General features: G+C 35.4%; 2 pseudogenes; one reads left to right on the forward strand and one right to left on the reverse strand.

The window, feature by feature from the left end:
* LOC143641199 (F-BAR and double SH3 domains protein 2-like) overlaps positions 1–27,836 on the forward strand; it is a 137,493-nt pseudogene that overhangs the window by 83,405 nt on the left and 26,252 nt on the right.
* Positions 15,373–15,853, reverse strand: LOC143641202 (transcription initiation factor TFIID subunit 13 pseudogene; annotated as a pseudogene).

Below are 27,836 nucleotides of genomic sequence, written 5' to 3' on the forward strand. Positions count from 1 at the left end.
TTCTCACTGTGTTGCTGACAGTCTTGTTAAGTTGCCGAGACTGGCCTCAAACTTGGATCTTCCTGCCTTAGCCTCCTGAGTCACAGGATTACAGTCATCCGCCACCATACCCAGCTTAAAAAAATTTAAAAAGCATTTTTTTAATAATGTCTTTCAGGGGCTGGGGATGTGGCCCAAGCGGTAGCGCGCTCGCCTGGCATGCGTGCGTCCCGGGTTTGGTCCTCAGCACCACATACAAAGATGTTGTGTATGCCAAAAACTGAAAAATAAATATTGAAATTCTTTCTCCCTCCCTCTCTCTCTCTCTAAAAAAAAATAAAAAAGATTTATTTAAAAAAAAATAATGTCTTTCAGTGTTCTGGGTATTGGTAGTCTCAACTTGGCAGTTATCACTTTATAATAATCAGATAATGGCCAGTGCTGGTGTCATCTCATGTGAAATAACTGGTTCTTTTTTTTTTAAAGAGAAAGAGAGAGAGAATTTTTAATATTTATTTTCTTTTTAGTTTTCGGCGGACACAACGTCTTAATTTGTACGTGGTGCTGAGGATCGAAATCAGTGTCGCGCGTATGCCAGGCGAGCGTGGTACTGCTTGAGCCCCATCCCCAGCCCCCAAAATAACTGGTTCTTAGGCTGGGAAGATCTAAACAGTTGGGAACCAGAATGCTAGGGCTTCTTACACACTTCTGTCTCTGTGTGGTCTCTCCACATGATCTCTCCAACATGGTGGCTTCAGTTTGGCTATACTGCTTACATGGTAGCACAAAGCCCCAAAGATATAAGTTCCAAGAGTGAGAAAATAAAACCTGATTATTCTTTTGACCTAGCCTCAGAAACATCATTGGGATTGTTGAATCATATTTTATTGAGACAATCACAAAGGCCTGTCCATAGTTCAAGGAGGTAGGACATACACTCTACTTCTTGGTGGAGAAGTAACGAAGTTGGAAAAACATGCAGAATGAGAAATGTAGTAACAACTTTTTGAAAAACATAGTCTTCCACAGTATACCTTATGGTTAAAAGTTATAATTAAAACTTCACATACCTCTGACATGCAAAATACACTCACTTCTTATCCCCCAAAGCCTGGGATTTTGGGTTTTTTTTTTTTTTTTTTTTTTGCTAAAATCTGTCCACAATTAATAAAAATTGTAAACCAAGAGCTAAAGCTCAGTAAGCCTGAGGCAGGTAAAACACAAAGAAAATCACACCACAGTGCATCATAGTCAGCTTTAAAATACAAAAAATGTTTAACAGTTGTCAGGCGTGGTTATATACACCTATAATCCCAATTACTCAGGAGGCTGGGGAGGAGGCAATCACAAGTTCAAGACCTGCCTGGACAACTTATTGAAACTATTTAACAAAAAAAAGGTTGGGGATGTAGCTCTGTAGTAGTAGTCCCCAGGTTCCATCCTAGTATGAGATATTGGGATGGGGGGGGGTGGTAATTGATTGTCCATAATGAAAAATCAAAAATGTTTCCTTCAAGATCAAGAACAAGCTATGAATGTTCACTTTCACCATGTTTACTCAACATAGGAGTTCTAGAGCAGTTATAGCAAAGTTGCCATAGCAGTTATAGCAAAGTTGCAGGATGCAAAATAAAAGCAAAAAAATCAGTTGCATTTCTAAATAACAATGAGCACTGCAAAAAGGAAATTAATACATCTCCAGTACCACAGCAACAATAAAAAAGGAAATTAAGAAAGCAATTTCATTTCTAGTAACACCAAAAAGAAAATATCAAGAAGGTAAAAGACGTGTACACTGGGAACTACAAAAACATTGATGATAGATTAAAGAGGGCATAAGTAAATGGAAAGACAGTTCATGTTCATTAAGTGAAGGTATTGATAAGATGACAGTTACTCCCAGAATGATGTCCAGATTCCATGTAATTCCTATCAAAATCCCATTGGGAATATATCCAGTATTCATGGAACTGAAGGCAGATATTGTTTGGGGTTTGTTTTATGGGGGCTTCTTTTCATGTGTTTGTTTTGTTTTGTTTTGTTTGTTACTGGAGATTGAACCCAAAGGCATTTTGCCTCTGAGACACATCCACAGCCCTTTTTCTTTATTTCGAGACAGGGTCTCATTAAGTTGCTGAGGCTGGCTTTGAACTTGTAATACTCATGCCTCAACCTCCCAGATAGCTGCAGATATTGTTAAATGGCACTTAATACCAAAATGTTCTTCAAATTCAATGTAGTTCCCTTCAAAATCTGAACAGTGTTATTTACAATAAAAGACAAAGCCATTCTAAAATTCATATGAGATCTCAAGAGACCCCAAATAGCCAAAATAGTCATGAAAAATAATAAGGTTAGAGAACTCCTACTTCCTGATTTCAAAGCTTATAAAACTGCAGAGATTGAGGTAGTGCAGTACTGGCATAAGGACACATATATAGACTTTAACTACATATGAAATCTATTTTTATTTATTTTGGAGGGATGGGTACTAGGGATTGAACTCAGGGGCATTCTGCCACTGAGCCACATCTTCAGCCCTGTTTTGTATTTTATTTAGAGTCGGGGTCTCAACTGAGTTGCTTAGCACCTCACTTCTGCAGAGGCTGACTTTGAACTTGAGATCCTCCTGCCTCAGCCTCCCAAGCTGCTAGGATTATAGGCTTGCACCACTACGCCCAGTATATGAAGACTATTTTTAAAATACCAGTTTTCTCCATATATTCAATGTAATACAGGTTAAATACCCAGCATTTTTTTTAATTAACAAGCTAATTCTCAAAGATATGTGAAAATGCAAATCATCTAAGATAGCCAAAACAATTTTGAAAAAGAAGGATTAGATTTGAGGGCTTTCTCCACCTGGTTTCAAGACATAAAACTATACTAATCAAGATGTTTTAGCATTGGTATGAGGATATACTTACAGATGAATGGAACAAAATGAAGAGTCTAGAAGTAGGCCCACGCATATATGGTCTGTTGATTTTAGACAAAGGTATAACAAACTTGTAAAAATGATAAATATATATATAATAACATGCCTTGCACATGTGAGATACTGGGTTTGATCCTTAGCACCACATAAAAATAAATAAAATAAAGGTACTGTGTCCATCTACAACTAAAGAGAAGAAAACAAGATTGAGTTCCCTGTCTCCTTCCCAGCTATTAGCTAGAGGCTGTCTTTAGCCCCTAGAAGCTACTCTTCCTGGTCCTTGCACTTGTGCTTCCGGTCTCAGAATCAGCAATGGCACACTGAATTCTTCTTCTTAGAATCTCTAATTTCCTTTCTACCCATCTCTTATCTTACTCTAGCCAGAGAAAATTCTTTGCTTGAAAGATATCACATGATTATATTGAACTCACTTAGGTAATCAAGGATGATCTCATTATTTTAAGGTTCCTAACTCTAATACTTCTGCAAATTACATCATACATACCCACAGTTTCAAACACCAGGGTATTTACATCTTCAAAGCCATGCTGCTTATTACAATGATAAAACAAGAAAACAACATCTATCATCACCACTACTTTTCAGTGTCATATAGGATTAGTCAATGTATTAATTAAAGAAAACCAGTTAAGAGATTTAAATATTAGAAAAAGGCACATCCATCATTATTTATTAATAATATATGTACCCAAAATACCAAGACCCAATTGTCAATGATGGTTTAGTAAAGTGAACAAATACAAGAATATATTTTTAGAAATCATTAATTTTCCAAGGTTAGGAATCTGGCTCAGTGGCAGAGCATTTGCCTAGCATGAGTGAGGCCTGGGTTCAGTCTTCAAAACTGAAGGGAAAAAGGAAAACTTTAGTTTTCTCATTAATCAGAAATAATAAATTGCAAATACAGTGGAAAAAAGTTATTCATCACAGCAGTAAAATACTGATAAGGTAAAGGAATATAAAATTTTAATGAAACTTAGAAAATATATTTGGAGAAGCTTGACATTCTGGCTCTAAAATTTACCTGGAATTCTTTTTATAAACACACAAGAATGAGACTTACCACATACTAAATCATAAAATAATGGCCACAGAAATTAACTGTGATCTAATACAAAAAAAATAGCAAATCTATTAAAGAACATATGATAATTTAGAATAATGATCTTATCAAGATACCGTTTTTGGCATACACAATTGCTAAATCCATTTACTAAAGGATTTACTAATTCTTTTCCCCAAAGATTTGAAATGTCAATCAAGATGCCATATTTCAGGTAGGAGGGAAATATAATGATGAACAGTGTATTAAAAGCTGCCAAGAAATTATTGTTAGGTTTGATAATGGTATTATGGTTGTATAAAACAATTCACATTTAGAGATATTTATTATAACACGTAGGAATAAAATGACTTAATATCGATTTTTTTTCTTCAAATGCTGTAGCAAAGAACAAAAAGGATAGGTAAAGCAAATTTTAACATTTTTTTGAATCTCAGTTATTAATATATGGGATTTATTGTAATAGATGCTCTAAAACCTTCAAGTATATTTGAATTTTTTTATAATAGAAAACATGTTAGCCTGGGGGTATGGCTGAGTGATAGAACATGTATATGCTTAGCATGCATGAAGCCCTAGGTTCAATTCCAAGCACTACCAAAAAAAAAAAGTTAATGGTGTTGGGGTTCTAGTGTGCAGAGTTTAGCTCCCTCAGGCCTGACAGTGTGCAAGAGCTGTGGCTGTGATTTAGGTCAGCTGAGGCAAACCTCAGTTAGGAGGAGGAAACGTTCTCTTCCCCTTATCGCAAGTCACAAGTTCTGCATGGTTTGGCCAAGAGGAAGAAGCTTCCTGCATACTTGTCCTAGGAACAGTACATTCTAAAGAAACAAATGCCTGCTCAGGGGAGTAGACAATGTCTACAAAGAACTTTAGGAGGGTACTTATCAAATAAGCAGGAACGATCTGAAGTTAGCTCTGTGTATCCGCTGAGGCATGTTATCTGGGCAATGTGGGCAAAGTGTTATTGAAGAATTGCTTGCTTTGTTAGAAGAAGAATATAAAAGGAACTTGCAAATAAACCTCAGCATGCAGTTGCAATTGCTGCCTTCGCTCTGCATCCCCTGTGTCCCGGTTATTTCGTGACCCTTACCCAGGGACCCGAACGCACTAGACGTTCACATAATGGCATTTCAAATCTTTGGGGAAAAAAGTTAGTAAAAATCCTTTAGTAAATGGATTTAGCAATTTTGTATGTTTAGGGAAAAATACACCATTAGGTTTCTTTCTTCCACTATAGACAAAATAAATTTTAGAAAACTAAAGAGCTAAGTGCTAAGCACTAAACATATGACTATTAAAAAACTAGAAGAACCTAGAATATATATATATATATATATATATATATATATATATATATATATATATATATATATATTTAGTTATCAGTGGGCCTTTATTTTATTTATTTATATGTGGTACTGAGAATTGAATTCAGTCCCTCACACATGCTAAGCAAACCCTCTACCACTGAGCCACAACCTCAGCCCCATATTTTTGGTATATTACAGATACCCTTTTTTTTGGACGGGGGGTGGGGATACCAGGGGTTGAACTCAGGGGTACTCAACTACTGAGCCACATCCCTAGCCCCATGCCTTTTTTTTAATTTTACTTAGAGACAGGGTCTCACTGAGTTGCTTAGCTCCTTTCCATTGCTGAGGCTGGCTTTGAACTTGCCATCTGCCTGCCTCAGCCTCCAGAGCTGCTGGGACTACAGGCATTTGTCACTGCGCCCAGCCATATACCTTTTTAAACAAAACAAAACTCAGGAGCTATAAAGGAAAAGACTGATAAAATGTGACCACATAAAAATTAAAAATTTCCGCAAAACAAAAGAGCATTAAAAAAGGAAAGGGGATAGAGTAGAAGGAAATGTTTATAACAAATAATAGGAAAAAAAGGAGTAAATATCTTGAAAGAAATATATCTTAATAATAATTAAAAGATTAAAAAAGTGAATTGAAATAGAAGTACAAATTGCTAGCAACATATAAAATGATTCTCCATTAATTAGAGACCTGAAAATATGGTGAATTACATTTATGGATTTCTGGATGTTGAGTCAGTGTTCCTGGGATGAAACCCACTTGATCATGGTGCACTGTCTTTTTAATATGTTTCTATGTGATTTGCCAGCATTTTACTAAGAATTTTTGCATTTATGTTCATCAGGGATATTGGCCTGAAGTTTTCTTTCCTTGGTGTATCTTTGTCTGGTCATAGGTTGAGTTTAGAAGGGTTCCCTCCTTTTCTATTTCATAGAATAGTTTGAAGTGGATTGGTGTTCTTCTTTGAAGGAAGGTCTGGTAGAACTCAGCTGAGAATCCTTCAAGTCCTGGGCTTTTCTTTGTTGATAGGCTTTTCATGGCATCTTCAGTTTCATCACTTGAAATTTACCTGTTTAAATTTTGTATATCTTCCTGATTCCATTTGGGTAGGTCATATTTCTCTAGAAATTTGTTGATGTCTTCAAGATTTTCTGTTTAATTGGAGTATAAGTTTTTAAAATAGTTTCTGATCATCCTCTGTATTTCAGTGGTGTCTGTGGTGATATATCCTTTGAGTTTTTTCCCTTTTTCTCTTGGTTAGCATGGCTAAAGTTTTCTCGATTTTATTGATTTTTTTTTGAAAAACCAACTCAACAGTGAGATTATTTTTTAAAAAATACATTGGCATAATTCTAAAGATTGGCAAAATTCAGTGTGGGTAAGATACAAGGAAGAGTAGGTACAACTTTGTGTAGATAATCTGGTAATGTCTATTAAAATTAAAATGTGCAATTTCTGCTTTTATATTTTTTATCTTAAATATTCCTATATGTGTTCAAAAAGTCATTGACTTTTGTACAAAACGTCATTGTACAAAGGGTTCTTTGTACAGAGTCACGTATAATGTTGAGAAACTTGAAAATTCAAAAGGCAAATAGAGTAAGAATAAATGAAACATGGTACAGTTAAATTCTTGGATCTATAGATTAATTAAAGAGAATGAGGTCAGTCTATTTATACAGACATGAAAAGCTTTCTTAGAAAGATTGAGAAGATAGTATATCTAATTTTATTTTTTTAAACAAAATTTTCTGTTTGTTTTTATATATAGAGAAATGCTCAAAAGTGGTTTAGAAAAAATAAAAATTAATTGATGGTATGACAGTTTTACCCCATAATGGATTATACAATGTAATAAAAAACTTTTGCCATTTTGCATTAATTGTTTTGTAACAGTATTTTATATTCATGTAAATTTTAAAAACTAAAGGTATGCATGTCAAAACTTGTACAATCCAAGTAGGATCTGTAGATTGAGCCAATGTCAATTTTTGTACTCTATTGCAGTAGCCCCTACTTATCTGCAGTTCACTATCCATGGTTTCAGTTACCTGAAGTCAACCACAGCCCAGAAATGTTAAATGTAAAAGTTCAGAAATAAACATTTTATATGTTTTAAATTGCACACCATTCTGAATAACATGGAAGTCTCATTCTTTCCCACCCAAGATCCAAAACACTTTAACCATAATTTTTACGCTACGTACCCTATCCACCTGTTACTTACTGAGTAGCCAGTTAGATTATCAAATCTGCTGTTATAATATCAGAGTGTTTTGCTTAACCTTTTATTTTACTTAATAACGACAAAATACAAGACTAGTAATGCAAAGAAGGCACCATGACATAAAACAGATTAATTCTTCCACTGAGAAGCATTGTTGCAGGGCTTATAGAAAAATACATAGTAATTTTAGAATTCAGTATTACCAGCATTTTTAGCATCCATTGAGGGTCTAGGAAAGAATCTCCTGAGGATAAAGGGAAACTACTAATGTAAAGTTATATAAATTTTTACCACTGGGGGAAGTTGGGTGAAGGGAGTGTGTACTAGTTTTGCAACTTACAGAGTCTATAATCCAAATTTTTAGAATTAAATAAATAAATGAAACAAAATTACAAGTTAAGGAAAGGATAATAATTTGTTAAAAAAGGAATCATGGTTTTAGTTACTAAAATCTTTCAAATAATCATTCAAGGAACAAAGATGAGAAGGAGGATTATTTTCTGTACCTGTTTTCTCTTTAGGTTCTAAACAAACTTGAATGCCATGGAGTTGCTGTATCAGAACAAAGCCGAGCAGAACTGGAACAGAAAATAGATGAAGCTAGAGAAAATATTCGTAAAGCAGAGGTAAGGGGGCAGCTAACTATGGCATTTTGCCCAACTCCAGTCAATGTCACAGCTGTGATGTACACCTTTGAAGCTGAGTTCCTACACTTATTAAGTTGAAGGGGAATCACCATTTAATTTATGTCCACAGTAGTATTATTGAGTGCCTGCTTTGTAGAAAGTATACATATAGCAAACTTTGAACCTGCTGTGAAGAGTTCATAATCATGAAAATTACATAACAAAAGAATTAAATCACAATAAAGATATTAAAGTTTAACAAAGTAAAATTATAATCAAGTTAATGGTAGAGATATTTATGTTTATATATAAAATGATAACTTATATATTATAGAATATATAATAACATTTATATATAATTTATATATTATATAATAATACATAGTAATATATTTATATAAGATTATATATGTTTATATTTAGAACCTAAAAAATCTCCCTTATATGGGTGGTTTCTGAATCCAGGGGCATGAACTGGGTCTTCAGCAATAGAGATTTGGTTGAGAAGCGATAGGGCATTATAAAAGTAATTTTTTTTTGACTCATGAGATCTTTTGAAAGTTGTATAAAAACTATGAAACCTCTCCCACAAAAAAAAGAAATGTACATGTTGTGTACAGCATCAGAGTTCATCAACCCCAGGCTAATACTCCTTGCCCTAGAGGGGGAGAGGTCAAAATGAGAGAACAAGAAAGTATTAGCAAAAGGGGGCAGGCACAGGGTAGAGTTTGGCAGTTGAAAGTGATTAGAATAACAGATTTTTGTAAGGAAATGTGATAGAAAGTAAGTAAACTAGGTCCAGTTCACAGAGGACACACATGTGTATTCATCTACTCTGCTACAGCATGATGAAGGGATATGGAGGTAGACATTTAAAAAAAAAAGACCAAGACTTTACAACTCTCAAGAGATATGTTCTTATTAGAAAAGCCTAAAGAATGCCAAAGATAACCAAGACTGTGAAGCACAAGTGCCAAAGAGTGGCCATACAAGTATGCTTCAGGAAGTGGAGGACACGAGGAGCATTGGGGAAGGGGTTTTCAGAGCAGAGGTAGGACTTAGGATGGTGTTGGCCAGTGAATAGTATTTAATTAGTCAGGGAAAAGAAAATAACATAGGTCTGTGGCTTGCAACCTCAAGAAACAGAACTTGAACCAAAATATGAAGGTAGGAAGGAGGCAGGTTTTAGTTTGATGTTGAGAAATATTTTCTAAGAGTCAGATCTTCTGAGTGGCAGAATAAGTACATAATGCAACACTGTAAGGGCTCAGGATTCTGGGCAAGCATCTGTCAGGGACTCTGTACAAGGAATTCTGGCATTGGTTGAAGGTAATCTAAACTAGTGATTTTCATACACCCCTTTATTGCTCTAGAGGTTTTGAAAAAGTGCTTCCGTGGTTGTGGGGTAAGGGTGAGGTGACAGAGGCAAACACAGGGTATATGAGCGTGTTTTTGACATAGCCCCATGGAAGTGATTTGAACCAGAATGGGTTTGCCATCTTCATGGTCTAAAGAAGCTCTGGTAACTTCTCCTCTGCTTCTTTCCTGGCATAGTCTGACCCACAGCCTCCATAGTGAGAAGGGCAGGGTGTGCAGTGAGCAGACATTTTCCTCTCTGAATTCAGAGTCACAGCTAAACCACTACCCTCTGGTGCTGGCCAAGTACTGCTGGCGGGCCCTTGCCAGTTTGGAAAACACTGGCTTGTGGTAGAAGAGATTATTATTCTATTGTTTTGTTTCTCTTCACTCTGGATGAAGCCAGTATTACCGCCTTAGTGGAACAGAAGTGATTACCTTAGAACAAGTCTCAGAAGTTTTCTGAAGGGGTTGTACTTATATTTTCCATTTACAGACTCCATCCATGGTATCACTATCTAGTACCTTAACTCCACTAGTGCCTCTACTACCACATCTTTTATAGTAGTAGTACTAACAGCTGTCAGTCTAAATAAAGGCCTAAATAAAGGCCAGTTGACCTTTTATTTCCCTGAGTATGAGTATGCTAAACTACACTGTTAGCTTAAAACTAAAAATATAAAGTGAGATTCCCACAACAGAATATTTCACCTCTCCTAATACATTTAAGTCTGCATTCTCAAAGATCATTTTCGTTCCAAAATATGGAATATGCTAAAATTATAATGTCAGATTATCTCAGTTTTGAATGTCTGTAAAATGTAATTAATTCTATTTTCTTAAAATGATCTCTCAGTTTCCTCATATTAGAGAATTTTTAAAAAATTCCCAGCTAAAATTAACTGGCAAATAGGAGGGCATGTGTATTTGGGCAGTACTTACAAGATTATCATAATGAAATTTTTTGATAGACTAGAAAACAAGAGAGATTGACATTAATTGTTTTGTACATACCCTTTTTCTTTTCTCTGCCTGTATATCTTTTGCATTGGTTTTTCTGAATTGCATAGTTACTCAATAGCTTTTTACCTAATTATAAATACCTGTTACAAGAGAGAGAAAGGTGGTTAAAATTGCATTATAGCTTTCAAGTTTGGTTTTTAATTCCTGCTAACAAGAGCCTTATTAAGAATCTGCTTTATCCAGTCTTTCCTATATTATGTCTCCATTCAGTGTTGCTAATTAGAATAAAAGTCATTTGTGGTCTTTTGTAATAGATTAAAGAATCTTCCAACTAGAAGAAATTCAAAATATAAAAAATGCTTTTCCAAAGACTAGAGATCTTTAATTCTTGTCTGGTTAATTTGGGGCAGATTTACTAACTGATTAATTCAACCACTGCATCAGCTATGTTCCAGATACTGATGAAAATACTATACTCACTGGGCATGGTGGCACACACCAGTAATCCCAGTGACTCAGGAAGCTGAAGCAAGAGGATCACAAGTTCAAAGCCAGCCTCAGCAACTTAGTGAAGTCCTAAGCAACTTAGCGAAACCCTGTCTCAAAATTAAAAAAAAAATAAAATAAAAAGGGCTTAGGATGTGACTCAGTTAAGTTCTCTGGGTTCAGTCCCAGATACAACAACAACAAAAAATAATACCAATAGTGATGGACAAACTCTTGTTTTACTGTCATGATCTTTGGATTGTCTCAGGAGTATTTGTAGGAGCTATATCATGTCTTCAGCCTCTAATTCAGGAATTTGAAATAAGACAACTGTTTAATTGAAATGTTAATTTTTTAAATTTTATTTTTATTTTTTGATACCAGAGATTGAACCTAGTGGCACTTAACCACTAAGCCACATCCCCAGCCCTTTTTAATTTTTTATTTTGAAACAGATGGTTAGGGCCTCACTGAGTTGGTGAGTCTGACCTTAAACTTGCTTCGATCTTCCCGCCTCAGCCTCCCAAGCCACTGGTATTATAGGCATGCACCACTATGCCCAGCTAATAATAATGTTCTTAGTATGGTATTTAGGAATTCAAATTTTTTGAAATGCCTTTTGTCATATACACACACATTCATCATTTATGTTATTTTTTACATAACTATTTAAAAAGTAATAGCTTAGAGTGTTACAACATAATGATGTTAAATGTAATTCCCATGTTACTACAATGAAAATGGCTATACAATATACAAAAAGAAATGAGAAGGGAACTAAAACATGACACTGAAAAATCAACTAAACACAAAATACAATAATACAGGAGGAAGTAGGGACTAAAAAGCTATAAAGCATATATAAAACAAACAGGAAGACAGAAGTCCTTCCTTATCAGTAATTACTTTAATTGTAAATGTATTAAATTGTCCAGTCAAAACTTAGAAATTGGCAGAAATTTGCTTTCTATAGGAGACTCAACTTTAGATCCAAAGACACAGACAGATTGAAATAAATGGGTGGAAGAAGATATTCCATGCAAATAAGAACCAGAAGAGATCAGGGTTGCAGAAAGACAAATACTGTGTGATTTCACCTGGATGAGGCACCTAAAGTAATCAGATTCATAGACAAAAAGTAGAATGGAGGTTACCAAGGGCTGGGAGAGGGAGAATGGCAAATTGTTGTTTTTTGTTTTAGTACTGGGGATTGAACCCAGGAGTGCTCAGCCACTGAGCCATATCCCCAGCTCTCATTATATATATATATATTAGAGACAGCATCTTACTGAGTTGCTTTAGGACCTCTCTATGTTGCTGAGGCTGGCTTTGAACTCACAGTCCTCCTACCTCAGACTCCCGAAAAATTATTGTTTAATGTATAGGGTTTCCGTTTTGCAAAATGAAAGAGAGCTGGAAGATAGTGGTAATGGCTGCACATCAGTATGAATGTACTTAATGCCACTGAACAATACACTTCAAATGGTTAGTTAGCATGGAAAATTTATGTTACATACACTTTACTACAATAAAAAAGAAGGTGAGCCAGGCGCAGTGGCACATACCTGTAATCCCAGCCACTCAGGAGGCTGAGATGGAGGATCGCGAGTTCAAAGCCAACCTCAGCAATGGTGAGGCGCTAAGAAACTTAGTGAGACCCTGTGTCTAAATAAAATACAAAATAGGACTGGGGATGTGGCTCAGTGGTTGAGTGCTCCTGAGTTCAATCCCTAGTACCCCCACAAAAAATAAATAAATAAATAAAAAGAAGATGAGGGCTGGGGTTGTGGCTCAATGGTAGAGCACTTCCCTAGCACATGTGAGGCACTGGGTTTGATTCTCACCACCACACAAATAAATAAATAAAGCTATTCTGTCCATCTACAACTAAAAATATTTTAAAAAATAAAGAAGAAATAAATAGATAGATGGATAAATTTAAATAAAAATAAAGGTATTGTGTCCATCTGCAACTAAAAAAATATTTTTAAAAAAGGTGTGTGTGTGTTCTTTAAAGTAGCTTGTAAAGAAGTCAAAAGTTTTAAGTAGTAGTCTAGTCTGTTCATGACTTATGTTGTTTCAGAATGTTTTTTAGTTTACATTATACCTTTTTTCTGGGTTGGTCGAGTTCTGTTTTTTTGAACAATGAAATGATTAACACAATAAGGAAAAAATAATGTGAGAAATCAAATATAGGACATTTTTAGTAACCTCCTTTGGTGTAAGATCTGTAAGAGGAACTATAGACTACATTATCCTTTGTCCAAGATGTTCACTAGATTCTATGATCTGAATTAAATGTGTATTTGAAAACCAAAGTCCAGCCAGGCACAGTGATGCACACCTGTAATCCCAACAACTTTGGACGTGAAGGCAGGAGGATCATGAGTTCAAAGCCAACCTCAGCAAAAGCTAGGCACTAAGCAACTCAGTGAGATCCTGTCTCTAGATAAAAATACAAAATAGGGCTGGGGATGTGGCTCAATGGTTAAGTGCCTTTGAGTTCAATCCCCAGTACCAAAAACAAACAAACAAAAAAATCCAGAGTTCCGTTATATAGTATCAGTGAATTAACAAAAGAAAAATATCAAATTATTCTTTATTTAAGTACACTTTTATAGATACAAGTTTCCCCCAAACCTGGTACTAGGGGTAGAGTGATTGAACCCAGGGGTACACTACCACTGAGCCATGCTCCCAGCCTTTTTATATTTATGTTGAGATAGGGTCTTGCTAAGTTGCTGAAATTGGCCTCAAACTCACAATCCTCTTCCCTCAGTCTCCTGGGTTGCTGGGATTACAGGTGTGTGTCACTATGCCGAGCCCTGTTTTATCTTAAATTGTCACCTCATAAAGTGCTATCATACATGAGTAATTTAAAATTACTGTGCTACTCTTGTCCCTCAGTGACTCAAAAATAATTAAGACCCTTGTTGTAATGTTATAAAAAAAAATCCAGTTATGTAAAAAGGTAACGCCTCATTATTACAAGGATAATGAAATGACAAGTTTGAACCTACTATAAAAACAATTTTCAATCATATTGTGTCCAAACTTACATTATGTTAGAGCCTGTTATTGTGCAGTTTTACTGTACTCTTAATGTTAGCAGACCTCTTGACTAATCACTTTTTTTTTTTTTTTTTTTTTTGGTATGGGGAATTGAACTCGGGGCATTCGACTACTAATACCTACTAAAATAGGCCACATCCCCAGCCCTATTTTGTATTTTATTTAGAGATCAGCCTCCCAAGATGCTGGGGATAATTATAGGCGTGTGCCACCACACCAGGCAACTAATCATTTTTTAAATTATTTGTTGCAAAAATTTTCAAGCATACAGAAAAGAGAAGAATAAACATGGACTTACTGACATCTATATTTAACATCTATATTATGTTTTGCAATATTGGCTTTATACGTTTATTAGACTGACACATTATTTCTGTTCTATAAGGTGCAAGTTAGGTCTACCAGCCTAGTTAGAGGCAGGTTAGATTTTAGGCTGGAATGCTTCAGTGGTGATGCCATGTTTTCCATAACATCAGGAATCATATAGAATAAAGTTGTCTGCAGTTAATGATATGAGTGGTCATTTTTTTTAAGCTAAGGGCAATAATTTAATGCAGTAAGCTAAATTCACACAAAACCTGTATACTGTGAACTACAAAAGTGGTTTTTGTAGTTACAGTTTTAGTCAACTACACATTTCCACAAGTACTTACAAATATGTTAAAAAAACACTACCCCAAATGCTTATCCTACCATTAGCTCATTAAATATTGCCATTCCTGCTCCTGAAAGTAGATGATTGGGAAAATGATAAAACTTAAAAAGTAACCTAGGTCCAAAAGGTTTTAAATCAAAAAAGTCTTTCAACATAGAAGCATCAACATGAAACTTTTAAGTTTCTAAAAAAATAAAAATTAAAAAATCACTCTTTAGAAAATATTAAAACAAATTATCATTTAAAACACATAAACATTCTTACAAAAACTTGTAGTTTCAAATATCATCTCCTTAAAAGAAAACCAGTTCACTATGTTTAATAACATCTCAGACCACTGTTGTCTAAAAACTTCAGAATATGTAAGGCATATGTCTCAGCTGTCATAGTCAAAATGACACTTAGATTTCACATATTAAACAGCTATAGTATAGCTTATAATGGCACAAATATACCTAACACATAAATACTACTTCATCCTTTAGATAGTCAAAAGTCAGAAGGAACTGCATGATTTGTAAGGTACTTTAACTTACGTGTAGTCATTAAACTCAGTAAGTAATTCAAGTATAGTCATGTAAAGGCAGGTAATAAAAGGCTCAAGGACCACTCTAAAATCAAAGACATGAAAATAAAGGCTGAAAACTTTGTTTCTCCATCTTTCATTTACATGCCTAGATATTAGGACATTACTGAACAAAATACACAATTATTATATATGATTTCCACAGAATATAATGAAATTTCATGAAGTACAAAAATTATCAATATCCGTAGTTTGCTTCATCAAATGCTTTTCTAGCTCGTTTCAATTCTTCATTCATGGTAAGCAAGTCTTTAACCCTAGCAAACTTCCTTGGGTCCTTTCGAATCAAGAAGACCATATCTTCAACTTGTACTCGACCTTGTCTTCCAATTGACATTGCCTTGTGAGTCATTTCAGTGATGAACTCAATGACAAGATCTTCAAGAATATCCACTGACTCAGTGTAAGGATTCTGGTCATCCCCAAACCCATACATCATACATCGTAATTCTTTAGAAAAAAGTCTCTTTCTTTTACCCTGTCCACCTTCTGCACCTCCTCCAATTTCTTCATTTTCCTCCTCAAAGGTCGGGTCTTCTTCCTCATCTGCCATCATGAGTGGTCACTTAATTAAGGTAGTGCTACTGGGTCTTTCTCCTGTAAAGGTTCTTTTTTACCCCATTGTGTTTGTCGAAGTATTCGTTATTTCTGGTGGGGTGAATAGGTATTTTCTATCTTGAGTATTGTTCTGACCTGATAGGTTTTTTAAAATCAACTTTATCAAAATATACTATATATACAGTAAAATATAACCATATTAAATGTATAATTCAATGAACTTTGACAAATATATAGCCTAAATCACCACCACAATCAAAATATAAAATATTTCTGTCATCTCAGAAAGTTCTCTTGTGACCAGGTAACAACGGAAGTGTTTTCTATCTTATGGATTAACTTTACTTATTCTGTATTTTCTTTAAATGAAAGAGAGTATGTACTCTTGTATCCAGTCTCTCCCTTTCGATACATATATTTGCTTACCCATTTACCTGTTCATATATATTTGGGTTATTTCCAGATTTTTAGTCTTTATTTATAAGAATATACAAGTAATATACAAGATTGGACATGTTTTGATTTCTCTAAAAGTGGAATTGCTAAATCATATTGTAAATGTGTGTTTATAAGAAACTGCCAACGTGTATTCCAAAGTGACTGTACATATTATACTCCCAAGATATGGGAGTTCCAGGGGCTGGGATTGTAGCTCAGAGGTAGAGCGCTCGCCTAGCATGGGCGGGACCTGGGTTCAGTCCTCAGCACCACATAAAAATAAAGGCATTGTGTTGTGTCCATCCATCTACACCTGAAAAATAAATGAATAAATGTTAAAAAAAAAAAGGATATGGGAGTTCCAGTTCCTTCACCAGCATTTAGTATCATTGGTTTTTATATATTTGGCCATTTGAGTGGATATACGATATATTTCATTGTGGTTCTGATTTGCATTTGATTGCTAAAATGCTGAGTCTTATAATTTTTTGGCCAAACATATATCCTTTTTAGTATTTTACCCATTTTTAAAATTTGGGTCAGTCTTAATTCTATGTATTAATCATTTTTCAAATATATGTATTGTGAATGTTTTCGTCAGATTTTGGCTTGCTTTTCATTTTCTATATTGTAAATTTTTAATTTTGGTGAGATCTGATTTATCAATATTATCTTATGGTTAAATCTTAAGACATTTTTGGCCCACACTAAAGTTGTGATATATTCTCTTATGTTTTCTAAAAAGTGTTGTAATTTTAGTGTTCTGTTTGGGCTATGATCCTAAGAATTATTTCAGTTGTTGAGGTCCAGTTTGAGTTAACAGTCATGGTTTTTCTTTTCAACATAGAGATGCAGTTTTCCCAGCAGTTTTCCTCATTACCTTTGCAACTCTACTGAATACAACTGACTATGTATGTGTGAATCTTCCTTTGATTGTGTTCAGTTCCATTGATCTATATGTCTATCCTTATGCCAGTGTCCAGTCTTAATGACTTTAGAATAATAAGTCCTGGGATCAGTTACTGTAAGTCCTCAAATTGTTTGGACTATTCTCATTTTCATCAGCTTATCAGTTTCTACAAAAAAAAAAAAAAAAAGATGGCTGGGATTTTGATTGGAATTATACTGAATGTATAAATCAATTTGATGAAAATTGACCCCTCAATAATATTGAGGAGTCTTACCCTATGTATTTTCAGCTTATGAATTTTTGTTCATTTTTTGTTAGATTAATTCAGTTGTCATTTTCTAAATCCCATATTATCTAAATTTTGCCCCATATTATCTAAAGTTGGAGTCCATTCAGAGTGTCTTCTGTATCCCTTTGATGTTACCCCCAATAGTTTGAATACTTTCTTTTAAGCACAACAAGCTTTCATAGGCTCACCTTATATTTTCCCTGCCCAGACTTAGAATTAGCTCCAAGGAGATCAGATTTATTTATTTGTTTGTTTCCTTTCTTTCTTTCTTTCTTTTATTTTTCATTTTCTTTTCTTTAGTTGTTATTGGACACAACACCTCCATCTCATTCATTCATTTCTGTGTGGTGCTGAGGATCAAACCCAGCACCTCGAATGTGCTAGGCAAGCACTCCACTATTAAGCCATAATCCCAGCCCTCAGATTTCTTTTAATAGAGAATGAAATTTAGGCACTAATGTCTGAGCTATGAAGGTCTGGGCTTATTACTGTGAGCGTCATTTATTTTTTATTCTTTCTTAGATTTATTTTTTTTAATATTTATTTTTTAGATGTAGATGTACACAACACAATGCCTTTATTTTTATGTGGTGCTGAGGATTGAACCCGGGTCCTGCCCATGCTAAGCAAGCGCTCTACCGCTGAGCCACAATCCCAGCCCCTCTTTCTTAGATTTAGTGCTATGCATTTATTATTGTTTTATGATCATGAGTTAATTTTGGTATATCCAATTAAATTTAAAGTTAGAGGGATTTTATTAAATTTCTTTGATTTTTTCCCACTTTTACATTGAAAATCTCAGTACTTTTTTCCTCTCCTTTTTTAAAAATATCTTTATTTATTTTTGTGTGGTGCTTCACACATGTGAAGCAGGTGTCTTCCACTGAGCTACAGCCCCAGCCCCTTTCTTTCTTTTTATGGAACTTCTTTATCCTTTTATACATATTAAGCAGTATCAGAACTACAAAATTTTTAGATTTCTTTGCAACTCTTTTTGAATGTAGAATATATCTCAATAGCAGTTCCTGCCTTTTTAAAAGTATTTTTTAGTTGTAAATGGACACAATACCTTTATTTATTTATCTTTTAATATTTATTTTTTAGTTGTAGTTGGACACAATACCTTTGCTTTACTTATTTATATGTGGTGCTGAGGATCTAACCCAGTGCCTCACCCCCATGCTAGGTGAGTGCTCTACCATTAAGCCACAGCCACAGTCCCCAGTTTTTGCTTTTTGTAATGGGAGTATATTAGACAGTTTTCTGTTACTGTAACAAATACCAGAGATAATCTCCTTATAAAGAGAAAAGGTTGGGGGCTGGCATTGTAATTCAATGACAGATCACTCACTTAGCATTTTTGAGGCCCAGGGTTTGATTCCCAGCACTGGTGGGGTGGGGTGGGGGCCCAGATAAAGTTAAAGAGAAAAGCTTTATTTCTGCTCCTAGTTTTGAGGTTTTAGTTCATTTGTCCCATCCCACTGCCTTTGGGCCTGTGGTGAGGAAACACTTCATGATGGGGAACACATGATGGAGCAAAGCTGCTTACCTCATAACCAAGCCACAAACAAGACAGCAAGAAAAAGGGGTAGGGTCCCATTATCCCCTTCAAAGTCATACCTCCTGTGACTGGAAGACCTCCCACTGGGTCCTACAAGTTTCCACCACCTCCCAATCATACTAGGCTGGGAACTAAACCTATAACACATGGGCCTTTAGGGAGCATTTTAGATTTAAACTATAGTAGAGGGATTAGCTTATAAAAGGCTCACTCTTTTGTATAACAGTTATTAATCTGGGATAAAAACATTAAAACAAAAATCATTTGACAGAGATGGAAAATGACCCAAAGCATGTTAAAACCAAAGAGGAATCGCCATTTCAAAGAATGGGCCTGTACTGGTGACATTTGCATTAAGCAGCTCTTAAACTGTGAAGGGCAGCACACTAGAGCACAAGCAGAGATCCTTGTTCTTAATGACTTGAGGATGGACATCAGGCAGCCCAAAAATTTGCATGTAAATTACCATCCAATCCTTGGCCAAAACCTGAGTCCTTATGTGAAACATACTCTAAGAAGCTTGCCAGGAAATAACTGGCTGAAAGGCAAAAAAAAAAAAAAAAGGAAAGAAAGAAAAAACTAAGCAGAAATTTTAGCTATTGCTTACTGCAGGCAAACAAACACTGATCATTAGAAACCAGTAATGAGTATATTAATGTCAGACAAAATGGATTTCAGGCCAAGAAAAAGATGATTCATAATGATGAAAGGGTCAGTTCATCAAGATACAATAATCTTGGATATTTGTGTAACTAACAATACAGCTACAAAATGCATGAATCACACCCTGACAGAACTAAAAGAAGAAAAAGACAAATCTACAATTGTAGTTAGGAAAGTTAATAACCACTTTTCAGCAAATAATAGAACAAGGAGATGGAAAATCAGTAAGACTATGGAAAAACTTCATCCTATATGCTACTATACGACTTTACCTAATTGGCATTCACAGACTATTCTGCTGCACAAGAGTAGAATGTATGTCTTTTAAAATACACATGTACCATTCAGCTGCATTATATACTGGATTGTTAATCAGTCTCACTAAGTTTATAAAGATTCACATACAGGGCTGTGTGTGAGGCACTGGGTTCAATCCTTAGCACCACATAAAAATAACCATAAATATTTTTTATTTAATTCATAGAACAATTCTGGGGGTGGACACATTTAACTCCATCTCACAGATGAGAAATATGATTTAACTGAGATCATACTGATTTTGGTATGATTTTGGTATGATTTTGGTAAATTGTTTTACCAATGGTTCCTAATAAAACATGTCGCCTTATCTAAGCAGTCCCCTCCCACACTGACTCTGGGCATTCTGTCCTTCTACAACTACAAAAAAAAAAAAAAGATTCAAAGTAAGTTCTGTGACCCATCAGAACTAAATTAAAAATCAGTAACAGAATGATACCTGGAAAATGCCCAAACATACCAAAATTAAATTATTCAAACAATAATTTGTTGTTGCCTTTAAAAACTATCCCTAACTTTATAGCAAACGCAGCAGTGTTTTATTGATTTTTACTATGCTGGATGTTAACTGCATTTCTTTTACTGGTTTTTCCTGATATTACTTAAGCACTACATTCAGCCATAGAGTTGCCTGGAGGGCTGGGTCTTTCCTGTGTCTTCTTTCATCCTCACATAGGTAAAATTGGCCTCCCTAACAAAGTTGAATGGCCCTTATCAGTGAGCTTCGGCTTCTAGCAAATGGATTTGGCCAAACCAAATCACAAGGACAAGCCCAGAATCAGTATGGGAGGGGACAACTTGGACAAGAAGGCATGATTCATTAGGAACCATTGGTAAAAAATTTACCAAAATCAGTATGATCGCAGTTAAATCATTTTTCTCATCTGTTAAATGGAGTTTAATGTACCCACCTCAGAATTTTTGGTTAAGTAAATTTTTATGAAATTTACAGAAAGGTATATTCCAAAGCTTTTAATCAGTTTGCATATCATCAAAATTGATTTGAAAACACTGGAAAATTCTGTTTATAAGCAATTGTTAAAATATAAGCAATTGGAGCTGGGTGTGCTGGCACACGCCTGTTATCCCAATGGCTGGGGAGACTGAGCAAAAGCAAGGTGCTAATCAACTCAGTGAGACCCTGTCTTTAAATAAAATGCAAAATAGGACTAGGGATGTGTCTCAGTGGTTGAGTGCCCCTACTCTCAATCCCTGGTATCAAATATATAAATAAATAAACAATTGGAATCTCTTGAGGATTTTGAGGAAACAAACCAAACTAATTCCCCCTGCTCTATGCTCACAACACAGATCACTTTCATGATCCCAAAATAAACAAGAATTTTTTTTTTTCCCACGAGCCAGCAAGCATTCAGTTCTTCAATAGACACCTGGCAGTGATTTAGTTCGGCTCTGACATTATCAACCTGGAAATGGCATCAGATCCCACAGATTGGCCCCAGATTGCCCCCACTTTAGATACAAGTCACAAGCCCAGGTTTCCAGAACTTCTGCCAACTGCCTAAAAATTGGGATTCCCACAATCCCCTTGCTTTTAGGCCAAATTAACTGGCTAGAGCCATTCACAGAACTCAGAGAAACACATTTACCAATTATAATGGGTATTTTAAAGGATATGAATAAACAGCTAGATGAAGACATATATAGGGCAAGATCTAGAAGAATCCTGAGTCCAGAAACTTCCATTCCCATGGAGTTGTATACCACCATCCTAACATGAAAATGAGCTTTTGTTCACCTTCCTGCAAGCCTCCATGCATGCAACTGTCCATAAGCTCTCCAAACCTTCTCATTTTATGGAGACTTCATTGCATAGACATGATTGAAGTATGGACAACCACGTAGAAATTTATTGGACAAAGGAGTATGTTCTAGTGCTAATAGACTGAGTGGGGAAACCAAGCAAGGCCTGTCCAGATTCTTCTTGGCCTCTCTATGCATCATTCATTCTTACTGGCATGTGATAGGACCCCTCCTGAAATGATGTCTTATGATCTTCTCTCATATAGGTACACTGATGATTTGGGGGATGGGATACTGAGGGTTTAACTCAGGGACACTCAACCACTGAGCCATATCCCTAGCCCTTTTTTGTATTTTTATTTAGAGAAAGGGTCTCACTGAGTTACTTAGAGCCTCGATGTTGAGGTTAGCTTTGAACAGTGATCCTCCTGCCTTGCCTCCCGAGCCACTGGGTTTAAGCATGTGCTTGGAGGATTTGTAGGATGAACCAGAAAGCAAAAAAAGAAAATATTTGATTGGTTAATGTGGAGCAGTAGCCTTATTTAGATCCTTTCCTGTTAGAAGGTAGTTGGCAGTTTTTGACTGATGAAGCTTTTTTCATTTTACCCTTTACACTGAGTGGGTTCCTATTTATTTACATAGGAATCCAGGATACTGGAGCCACCTTAGTCTCAAGGCCTACCAATTAATTATTTTAAAAATTAACATCAGATCAAAAATTAATTCCAAAGTAATCTAAATGTAACAGGTAAAATTATGAAACTCTGAAAAGAAACCATGAAGTAAGTCTTTATGACCTTGGATTAGTTTCTTATATTTGACACCAAAAGCCCAAGCAAAAAATGTGGGGGGAAAACTACATAAATTGAACTTCATCAGAATTAAAAACTTTCATACTTTAAAGGATGCGATCAAGCCAAGTGTAGTAGCAACACGCCTGTAATCCCAGCATCTCATGGAGGTCCTCAGCAACTTAGTGAGACCCTGTCTAAAAAAAAAAAAACAGAGAGCTATGGATGTGGCTCAGTGGTTAAGTACTCCTGGGTTCAATCCAGAAAAATAAAAATAAAGGATGCAGTCAAAAAGGTGAACAACATCTCAGAATGGGAAAAAATGTTGCAAATCATGTACTTGATAAGGGACTTGTTTCGAGAATACATGAAAACTCATCTTAAAAAGACAAAAATAACAAGACAATCAGCCCAATTTTAAAATGGGCAAAGACTCTGAATAGATAATTCTCCAATGATGTACAGATGGCTAATAAGCACTTGAAAAGATGCTTAACACCATTAGTCATCAAGGAAATGCAAACAAAGCCATGAGTTTCACACCTACTAGAATGACTGGAATCAAAAAGGCAGACTTTAATAGTTGTTTGCCATGATATGGAGAAACCATATGCTGCTGGTGGGATCAACAGTGATTCTGCAAGTGAGTTGTTGCTTTATGACCCAACAATGTACTCCTATCTATACACCCTAGAGAAATGAAAACATGCACACAGAAAAAGTTGTATATGAATGTTATAACTACATTATAATAGTCAAAAAATAGAAACAACCCAAGTGTCCATTAGTTGACAAATACAGAATATTATTTGGCCATTAAAAAGATGGAAGTACTGATACATGTTACAACAGAGATTAATCTTAAAAACATGCTAAGTGAGGGGCTGGGTTGTGGCTCAGCGGTAGAGCACTCGCCTCACACATGTGAGACCCTGGGTTTGATCCTCAGCACCACATAAAAATAAACAAAATAAAGATACTGTGTCCATGTATAACTAAAAAAGTTTTTTTTTAAAAAACATGCTAAGTGAAAGAAGCTAATCACAAAAAATCCACATATTTTATGATTTAATTTATATTAAATATCCAGAAGAGGCAAATCTACAGACAGAAAGCAGACTAGTGGCTGCTCAGGGCAGCAGGGAATGAGCAATAGCTCAATCATACTGAGCTGTTTCAGGGATGATTAAATGTTCTAAAATTGACAGAAATGATTGCGTGCACTGTGAATGTACTATAAACCATTGAATTGTAGTCTTTAAATGAGTGAATTTATGGTATATGAATTATATGTCCATAAAACTATTACCAAAAAAGGGAGGGAGGGAAGACAAAAGAAAGATAAAGATTCTTTTTTTTCTGTCTTTTAATTACATATTAAATTTATTTTTTCATGAGCGATCAAAAAAGCTGATTTTTCAAGAATATTTACCAAATGATGTCCCTTTAAGCCAAAACTCTAATTACTTTACATAACAATCTATATGATACCCCAAACCATTCAATTTTGAACTTTAAAATGGTTAGGATGGTGAATTTTGCCTCCATTTAAAAAAAATTATATGCTTTAAAATCTCTTAAGATAACAACATTAATTCAGCCATAAAACCCCACTTGAACAAATCAGAGATCAGGTTGTTTTTGACACCAACTTCCCAAGAAGAGGTCGACTAAAATTGTATTATGAGTGGAATCTGTGAGAGTCGAACAGAAAGCCACCAAGAGAGGGTCATCAGAATTCTCTCATTGGGGGTGCTGGGATTGTGGCTCAGTGGTAGAGCACTTGCTTAGCATGTATGAGTTACTGGGTTTGTTCCTCACTACCACATACATATATACATACATACATACATACATAAAATTTAAAAAAAAAGAATTCTCTCGTTGGAAATTTCAAAGTTAAAAGAAAGAGACCACCATTCTAATATGTGAAACAATTAAGCTGAATTTATTACTTGCTAAATAACAGAATGATCTTTTTTGTTTTTTAATTTATTCTAATTTGTTATATATGACAGCAGAATGCATTTCAATTCATATTACATATATATAGCACAATTTTTCATATCTCTGGTTGTACACAATGTAGAGTCATGCCATTCATGTCTTCATATATGTAGTTAGAGTAATGATGTCCATTTCATTCCATTTCCTTTCTTATCCCCATGCCCCCTCCCTTCCCATACCTTCCCTTTGCCTTATCTAGAGTTTGTCTATTCCTCCCATGTTCCCCTCCTCATCCCCATTATGAATCAGCATTCTTATATGAGAAAACATTTGGCATTTGGTTTTTTGGGATTGGCTTACTTTACTTAGCATTATATTTTCCAACTCCATCCATTTACCTGCAAATACCATGATTTTATTCTCTTTTAATGCTGAGTAATATTCCATTGTGTGTGTATGTGTGGTGTGTGTATGTATATGTATGTATGTATACACACACACACACACACACACACACACACATATACAGTTTAAATATCCAATCATCTACTAAAGGACATCTAGGTTGGTTCCACAGTTAGGTATTGTGAATTGTGCTGCTATAAACATTGATGTGGCTGTGTTCCTGTAGTATGCTGTTTGTAAGTCCTTTGGGTATAGACTGAGGAGTAGGATAGCTGGGTCAAATGGTGATTCCATTCTCAGTTTTCTAAGGAATCTCCATACTGCTTTCCAGATGGCTGCACCAATTTGCAGTCCCACCAGCAATGTATGGGTGTGCCTTTTTCCCCACATCCTCTCCAACACTTATTGAAGAGAGAGAGAGAAAGAGATTTTTAATGTTTATTTTTTAGTTTTCGGCGGACACAACATCTTTGTTTATGGTGCTGAGGATCGAACCCGGGCCGCATGCATGCCAGGCGAGCGCACTACCGCTTGAGCCACATCCCCAGCCCTGTTTATATTCTTAATAGCTGCCATTCTGACTAGAGTGAGATAAAATCTTAAGAGTTAGTTTTGATTTTCATTTCTCTAATTGCTAGAGATGTTGAACATTTTTACATATATTTGTTCATTGATTGTATATCATCTGTTCAGTTCCTTGGCCCATTTACTGATTGGGTTATTTGGTTTTTTTGGTGTCAGGGTTTTTGAGTTCTTTATATAACCTAGAGATTAGTGCTCTGATGAGCATGTGGTAAAAATTTGCTCTCATTCTTTAGGCTCTCTATTCCCCTCACTGATGTTTCTTTTGCTGAAAAGAAGATTTTTAGTTTGAATCAATAACATTTGTTGATTCTTTTAATTCTTGCACTATCGAGACTTACAGGACCTAATCCAACATGATGGAGATTAGGGCCTACTTTTTCTTCTTTTAGGTGCAGGGTATCTGGTTTAATTCCTGGTCCTTGATAAACTTTGAGTTGAATTTTGTGCATGGTGAAAGATAGGGATTTAATTTCATTTTGTTGCATCTGGATTTCCAGTTTTTTCAGCACCATTTGTTAAAGAGGCTATCTTTTCTCCAATATATGTTTTTGGCACCTTTGTCTAATATAACTGTAATTATATGGGTTAGTTTCTGTGTCCTCTATGCTGTACCATTGATCTACCAGTCTATTTTGGTAACAATATCATACTGTTTTTGTTACTATTGCTCTGTAGTATAGTTTAAAGTCTGGTATAGTGATATCACCTGCTTCACTCTTCTTGGCTAAGGATTGCTTTAGCTATTCTGGGTCTCTTATTTTTCTAGATGAATTTCGTGACTGCTTTTTCTATTTCTATGAGGAATGTCATTGGGATTTTGATTGGAATTGCATTAAATCTGTATAGTACTTTTGGTAGTATGGTCATTTTGACAATTTTAATTCTGCCTATCCAAGAACAAGGGAGATCTTTCCATCTTCTAAGGTCTTCTTTAATTTCTTTCATTAGTGTTCTGTAGTTTTCATTATAGAGGTCTTTCACCTCTTTAGTTGATTCCCAAGGTTTTTTTTTTTCAGGCTATTGTAAATGGGGTAGTTTTTCTTTCAGAGGATTTGTCACTGATATACAGAAATGCCTTTGATTTATGAGTGTTGATTTTATATTCTCATACTTTGCTGAATTCAAACATTAGTTCTAAATGTTTTCTGGTGGAAATTTTTGGGTCTTCTCGGTATAGCATCATATCGTTGGCAAATAGTGCTAATTTGAGTTCTTCTTTTCCTATCCATATCCCTTTAATTTGTTTCTTCTGTCTAATTGCTCTAGCCAGTGTTTCAAGAACTATTTTAAATAGAAGTGGTGAAAGAGGGCATCCCTGTCTTGTTCCTATTTTTAGAGGGAATGTTTTCAATTTGTCTTCATTTAGAATGATGTTGGCCTGGGGCTTAGCATAGATAGCTTTTAGAATGTTGAGATATGTTCCTGTTATACCCAGTTTTTCTAGTGTGTTGAACATGAAAGGATGCTGTATTTTGTTGAATGCTTTTTCTGCATCTATTGAGATGATCATATGATTCTTATCTTTAAGTCTATTGATGTGTGATGAATTACATTTATTGAACAGAATGATCTTTACAAAACATTCTCTCTAAACAAAGCAAGAGCTGATATGTAGGATTTAGGAAAGCATGAATTTTAGGGATTGGCAGACTGGGAATGTTTTAGGGATTGACTCACTCCTAGCATGGGTGGAGGTTTTGTTTGGGGTTTGTTTGTTTGTTTGGTCAGTTATTTGGTTGGGTTGGAGGGAGCAGTATTTTTGCTGCTGGAGATGGAACCCAGAACTTGATTATAAGCAAGTGTTCTACACTGAGCTGCACACCTCACCCCCTGCTCCCAGCCATGGTTTTTGGAGATGGCAGACTACCCAAAGCAGAAGTAAAGGCATGAATACTGGATGAGGCTGGAGATGATTGTCAATCAGACAAGCATGGAGCTGTCACTGGAGGATGACTTTCAGAGGCATGCCTGTTGTAGCAGAGCAGTCACTGTTTCAGACAGATTTAAAATTGGTTTTATAGTCACTTGTTTAGTAAGTTTTTTTGTAATAAGGACTAAAGACGAGGCAGTCATTCCCTTTCTTGAATTTGTAGAAGAGGAACTTTTTTCCAGTCCCCACTATTTCTGACAGCAGCATCATAACTTAAAAGCAAGAAGACTATTAATCAACTAACAATCACCAAAGGCAGCCAAATCAAAAGGGAAGTTATTGGGGCTGGGGATGTGGCTCAAGCGGTAGCGCTCTCACCTGGCATGCACGGGACGCTGGGTTCGATCCTCAGCACCACATAAAAATAAAACAAAGAT

Source organism: Callospermophilus lateralis, unplaced genomic scaffold (genome assembly GCF_048772815.1).
Source record: "Callospermophilus lateralis isolate mCalLat2 unplaced genomic scaffold, mCalLat2.hap1 Scaffold_89, whole genome shotgun sequence".
NCBI classification, from domain to species: Eukaryota; Metazoa; Chordata; class Mammalia; order Rodentia; family Sciuridae; genus Callospermophilus; species Callospermophilus lateralis.